Source organism: Formica exsecta, unplaced genomic scaffold (genome assembly GCF_003651465.1).
Source record: "Formica exsecta isolate Colony F162 unplaced genomic scaffold, ASM365146v1 scaffold465, whole genome shotgun sequence".
Taxonomy (NCBI): Eukaryota; Metazoa; Arthropoda; class Insecta; order Hymenoptera; family Formicidae; genus Formica; species Formica exsecta.
In genome coordinates, this window is record NW_021851887.1 from 1,420,405 (window position 1) to 1,426,958 (window position 6,554).

General features: G+C 41.0%; 1 protein-coding gene and 1 long non-coding RNA gene across 2 annotated transcripts in view; one reads left to right on the plus strand and one right to left on the minus strand.

The window, feature by feature from the left end:
- LOC115241073 (hemicentin-1) overlaps positions 1 to 4,777 on the minus strand; it is a 268,711-nt gene extending 263,934 nt beyond the window's left edge. The window contains exon 1 of the mRNA XM_029816623.1: positions 3,770 to 4,777. The gene's annotated coding sequence lies outside the window, so the exon portion shown is untranslated. The remainder of the gene's footprint in view (positions 1 to 3,769) is intronic.
- Positions 1 to 6,554, plus strand: part of LOC115241077 — an 86,137-nt gene that overhangs the window by 40,119 nt on the left and 39,464 nt on the right. The window lies entirely within an intron of this gene.

Here is a 6,554-nt window from a genome sequence, read left to right on the forward strand (position 1 = left end):
CGCTGATTGGCCAGACTTTACTCAATAATAACTCCTTTATTAAGCGTTATAAAAAAAAAATGATAGAGGATTTTCCGACTCAGTTTGGTCCGCTCTATCTGCACACACGGAAAAAAAAATTAGCTGCCGTAGCTAAAAACTGCGTGTAGTAACTAGATTTCAGTCGTAATATATGGACAGCGAACATCTTAGCTGTGACACCTATTTATTAGGTGCAACAGCAAACATCTTAGCTGTGATACCTATTTATTAAGTGCAACAGCAAACCGTTTTGCTGTAGTTTAGAAATTTATTTTGCAAACCATGATTAGCTATGGTAGCGAAAATTTTTTTTTCCGTGTATGTGTCTGCGTAATGCGTTATTTTCATACGTTAAATAGCTATCGCGTACATCTTTATCTCTCTATGTGTATACTGCATATCAATATCAAAAGTACATATTCAAATATAATATGAATGATAAATATTGTCTATAGCTTCCACATGCTTTCTATTATATCACAAAATGATATAATAAAACAGAAGGTGAAAGATAAATTAAATGATATGTTACACTAATAATATAATTTATTATATATCATACACATAAGTATATATGTACAGAACATGCATATATGACGTGTATATATAATATAATTGATGCAAATAAATATATTAGCAGAAAGATTATCTGTCATGGAATGCTATAGGAGAGAAAAGGAAAACGCGATTATATATTTGTAAAATATTCTAAAATAATCAGAAAGAGAAGATATATATATATATATATATACATACATGACAAAAGCATTCTAAAAGACATCGTGTAAACACACATCAAAGAAAATTACGGATTATAAAAAGTGGTAATCACTTTTTAAGTTAACACGCACTCTGTGGTATATTATATCGATTAACAGAGTCAAGTTGAAGTACATATAGAGAGAGAGAGTGAGAGAGAAAGAGAGAGAGAGAGAGAGAGAGACGGAGAGAAGCGTAGAAGAAGAGAAGATCACTTGTCGACATACCGCCGCACGTAATTTCCTGACGACGTTGCCTAGAAGAGCAAAACGCCAAGGGGGCGGAAAACTGGGGCGGCTCGTAAAATTAACGTAACTACGTCGAAGAGCCTCAAGCTCTCAAGCTCTACGCGACGAGCTACGTGTCTACGCTATGATCAATGGCATATCACACAGCGGTACGAAAGCTTACTCTGCTCGTAGGGCCGAAATTTATAGTGACCTGATTCACGAGGCGCTATACCTGGAAACTCCACACAATCGTGACAGATAGTATAATAAATTAAATTAAGAACATAGGGCGCATCAAAGGACGATGCGGTTAAGTTGAGCAGCCGAAGTGAACTCCTTTCGTAATGCACGTCTTGCGCCACTCGTATATTTGGTAGACACTTTGAGCTTAGATATTGTCCGCAGAATTTTAATGACTTGCACTGAATAATGTGAAAGAAATAATAAAGCAAATATGTATTTTAAATCTGCAAGAGGATATTTTTCATAATTTAAGATTTACAGAAAGCCGTATGATATTAGTAGTTTTGCAACATTAATTAAAATATATTTTAATGTTTCAAAGTTTTATTTTCAAAATAAAATAGCATACAAACCACGTATGTAATACCAAGTTTATAATATTATTATATAGCATTCCATGAGTTTTGATTTTAATTATAATACATTTCATAGAAACACAGAAATGGCAAAAAATATTATACTTCTAATTTATGAAAATATCAAAATAGCTGACATATAATTTATTAAACTGTTCTATCTAAAGAGTAAACGGTAGCTAAAATATTGGATTAAAATGTGAATTTTTGCAACGATGTGAAAAATAGGTTTGCCCTAAAAATAAATAACATGCATAGGTATTGTTATTTGTTTTCGAATTATTTTAGATAAATTGTCCCATTGTAGAGAAGAAACAATCAGTTATAATCGGTCGGAGACTAATAATCGTACTGCTTATCTCGCCGCCTCATGTGCGCGCATATCGGATTAATAACAGTAAAATCAACGCAGCACCAGGGAAACATTAAGACTTTAACCACGCGAGCAATGCCAGTGCGATGATCAATGGCACGTCATGCGCCGTGTTAGAGGCTTATCCACTCGCATAGTCAAGATTTATAGCAATCTAAGTGGCCTTGACTTCTGAGAAATTAACAAGCTTTTCACACAAATCTATATCTTGTATAATTTACATATCATGTGTTTGTGCTAATTAAAATTCTGTCATATTTAAAATTATATATATATAATCTGATTGTATATATATTTAAAAAAAGCATAAGAAATGAAACCTTTGACATGAAAACTGTAAAAAATTATTGCATCTGTTTAAATAACAACAACACTGAATGTCGATAATCTGGCATTGACAATTGAAAAGATTAACGTCTACAATTCGATGTATTTCACGATACAAAAACGATTGACGTGATTGCAGAAGCTTTGAGAATGCAGCGCGCATCGACAGAAAGCTTTGTAATTCGCCGATGCTCAGAAATCTGTAGAGACTCTAAAGTTTGATCGGGTTTGTAGTGACCCGAATTGGACACGATGGAAATTCCTTTCAAGATTTTAATCGTGACAAATCGCTCTGCAAAGCGGATAAGGGTGTCGAGGACTTTTTAACGGGGAGTGGACAAAGTGGCAAAGATCTAATGTGCTTATGATTGAATAACCGCAACTTCTGAAACACTTTACGCGATTACGAGTTTTATATGAAATGTCGTGGCACTAGATGGTTCCCGAGGCTTAATAGTTTTACGATGAAATCGCGAATGATAAAATTTCTTACGGTGCCATGGGAGTTAACAAAATTCGCGCCATCACTTAACGGTTGAAATAGAACTGAAATTGATGGCTCTTGGCTTTACATCGATTAAATATTAATATTTGTTAAGATTAGTTTCCACAATTTCATTATGCTCTTCTACAATCTATTCACGACTTTATCAGTTGTACTTACTTTAAATATATACAGAAAATATGTATGTCTCTCTCTTATTTCTATTATTTCTTATAGAAAAACCGCGTATAATACTTTTTTTATATCATGCAATGTTATAGTTTATTTTAGCGAAATGAATTAATATTTTTACATTGGTTATATATATTTTTATGATCAAAATTATATTTAAACTTTGATAGTATAAAATTGTTTAAAAAATTGCAATCTTGGAAAAAGATTTTTTTTTCAAATATATCACATCCAAGAATAATAATATGCAGTGTTCTAAAATTACCGCCATTACACATCTACATATGCATGCATCCTTTAATGGACTCGAAGCTGACTCTTTTTTTATAAAAAAATAAAAAATTTTATAAAATCACAGTTAGTTCAATTTTAATCGCGCACGATTCTGAAACTATTTGTGCTTTAATATTTTTGTTCCACGAAAAGCGATTTCAAATTGATTAAAAACAAATACAATTCTCTACACTCTATGGAAAAGGATCTGTTCGTCAATCTACTAAATTTAATGAAAGAGATAACATATTTAACACAAAATACTCTGACCTATATTTGGATTTCACATAAGTCACGACAAGTACTATCAAAAATTGATAGAAATATTGTGAATAATATTATGCGAATCTATTTATTTGATAGCTCTCGAGATTTCCATCAATTTCATTTCTCTTCAGCATGTAACTACCGACTTGAATCCGTAATTGCGTAATTCAAATAGGAGAGGCAAGAGGCATAATATGCTACGTTGCTATCGAGAATCGTGAAAATGCAGTGAATTAGGACTCACTTGCAGCGCGGGAATGTGGTACACGGTTGGTCCTCGGCGAGATCACCTCGCGTCACGGCAGGGATGTTCTCGGGCGGACGATCGCCGACGAGCACGTCGTGCACAACACCCGCGGATCCGTGTCGGCCGATCGCGCGACACCGGAATCGCCGATTCAACCCTCTAACGAGGGCTGCAATTGGGGACACATGATGTCCCTCGCATCGGTTCGATCCTCCGGATGGTCTCTAATGATCGTGCGATACAGCGGCAAGACCACTCGTCGTAGGCCAGTCACTACGCACTTCGCGATCGCGCTAGCTAATGCCGCATACGACAAAAACGACGCGAGTCTTTGATCACACCTGCTATTAATGGTCACTTCACCCGACGATGATACACTGGCATGTCACACTCGCATAACTCCCTTGCGCTCGCAGGTTGTCGCGTACACTCGAGAATAATCACACTATCCTCCTCGAAGATAAATCACACAGTTTTCCTTCCGCAGCCAGCAGCTCACCGATGAGAGTTATTCTTCTCTCACGAAAACAAAAGTATGTCACTTGAGGAAGTAGCCGCGCGATCAAACCGTCACTTATTCCGATGAAGGAACGCGATCCGAGTTACCGTTTTGCGCGCCGCGGATGGTCTTTCTTCCCGAATTGGCGATGAGAGGGTCGCGACGACGCGCAGAGGGAAAAGGCAATCGCCCGAGGCAATAAAAATATTGGCGATACGTCACGAATCCATGCACGTATACACGCGTGTATGTATATATGTATATATATATATATGCACGTGTATATATATATATATATGTATATGTGTTTTGTATGTGTGTGTGCGTGCGTGGGTGCGTACGCGCGCGCGGTTATCAATTTTTCGCGCTCGCAGGACGCACACGCGAGGGGGCACAGCCGACACGCATCAGCCCTAGGAGAGACCCTTAGGCTGGATCCGCGGAGTTTCCTTTCACCTCGATTTTCGGTCCCTCGCCACCCCCGCGTTGCACAGGCGCGAACCGCTTTCAGAATTTCCGAGGGTCGGGCGACGCGCACGCGGGAGGGAGTGACAGTGAGGGGGAGCGTTGCCGTCGGGGGTGGGAGCACCGAGGGACAGTACTGGAAGTGGAAAGAACGGAGTACCGGGTGGTAAGAGTAAATTGCAAGGTGGCGGGCCTTGCCCTACGTTCGAGAGAAGAATAGACTCTCGACACACAACCGGTTACATCGGTACGGCCAGACTACCACCGGGCTACACGCCAGCGCCGCAACATCGGCGTGGGAAGTAGGGTGCCTTGTAGTTCGTACTGATGGCGATATCGTGATTGTGATAGTGCCGTGTTACCGCTGCCGCTGCTGCTGCTGCTGGTGTTGCTGCCGCCGCCGCCGCCGCCGCCGCCGCCGCCGTCGGGGAAGTAGGAGTTCGTACTGATGGCGATATCGTGATTGTGATAGTGCCGTGTTACCGCTGCCGCTGCTGCTGCTGCTGGTGTTGCTGCCGTTGCTGCCGCCGCCGCCGCCGCCGCCGTCGCCGCCCAACAGTGACAAGAAAACTTGCGATCAAGGCGGGACGAGCTTACTCGAGCTTACCGAGCCACGACGGTGCGAAGTGACGATATACACGCCTCTCGCGTTATTCGCTCGATCGTAGCGTACTTCATCACGCGAGACGCAACCGCGCGGGAAGGAAGGAAGGAAACCGATCATCGACCGCCGAAGGGAAGTAACGACGATCACGGAAGAACAAGAAGAGCTACCGAGGTTGTTGCCTCCGCGCTTGCCGTTCTCGAGCGCGAAAGGTGGTGCGTCGCGTGCCGCGCGTTTATGTGCGCGGTCAGGTGACAGGAGGAGGGACGACGATAATCGTGTGGTATTGCTGTTGTCGTTGTTGCTGCTGGGAGATTACATAGTCGCCGACGATCTGCTGCCGGCTGTCTGGTGCTCGAAAACGAAGGGTCGAACGGAAGTGGGCAGGGACGTGGGAGAACGTCGCGAGAGGGTGAGGAAGAGGACAACGAAAAATAACAGGTGGGTGTAACCCGTGTGACAATACCCGCGTATACGGTGTGTGCAGCGTCCGCGAGATACACGGCGAGAGTCGCGTGATCTTGGTTGCACGCGCGCGTGTACCGGCATCCTATGCGGCAAATTTGAGGTTAAGTGACGCACTCGCGATCGATCCGCCCCGTGGAGAGAAACCACGAATCAAGAAATGATACCAGGAACGCCCGAAACGGGGAAATCCGCTTTTTCGATCGTTTCGCGATAAGCCATTCGATCCGTCGGAATTCGAGGAACGTGACCTCGTTTTCGCGGCGAGCCGCCGCGAATCCACATTGTCCTGGACAACGCGCTCGTCGCCGAACACCGGCGTTCTCCACAGGTCAACGATAAACAACATTGATCTATTCCACACAACACGCACACGCACCGTCCATCTTCTCCCATCCTAATCAAAAAGTTGCCATTCCTTTCCAATCGATTTCTAATAATTTAACCGAATTTTTAAATGATTTATTTATGCGTTATCCGCGTGTATTGTCTCGTTATCCATAAAGGTAAAAATTATGAATGATCGTGAGAAGATTCCTTAATACATTTGCACGTACAGTGAGATTCAAATAAAATCATCGAGAATTATGTATTTCTTTATATATATAAAAAATTGTTTTATTCGAATTAATTCTCATAGTTTTATATTTCAACATATAAGAAAATGTTGGAATGTTGTATTTAAAAATTCATATTATTACAATCATATTAATATGTTAATATTGACCTTTTATAAAGAATATATTTTT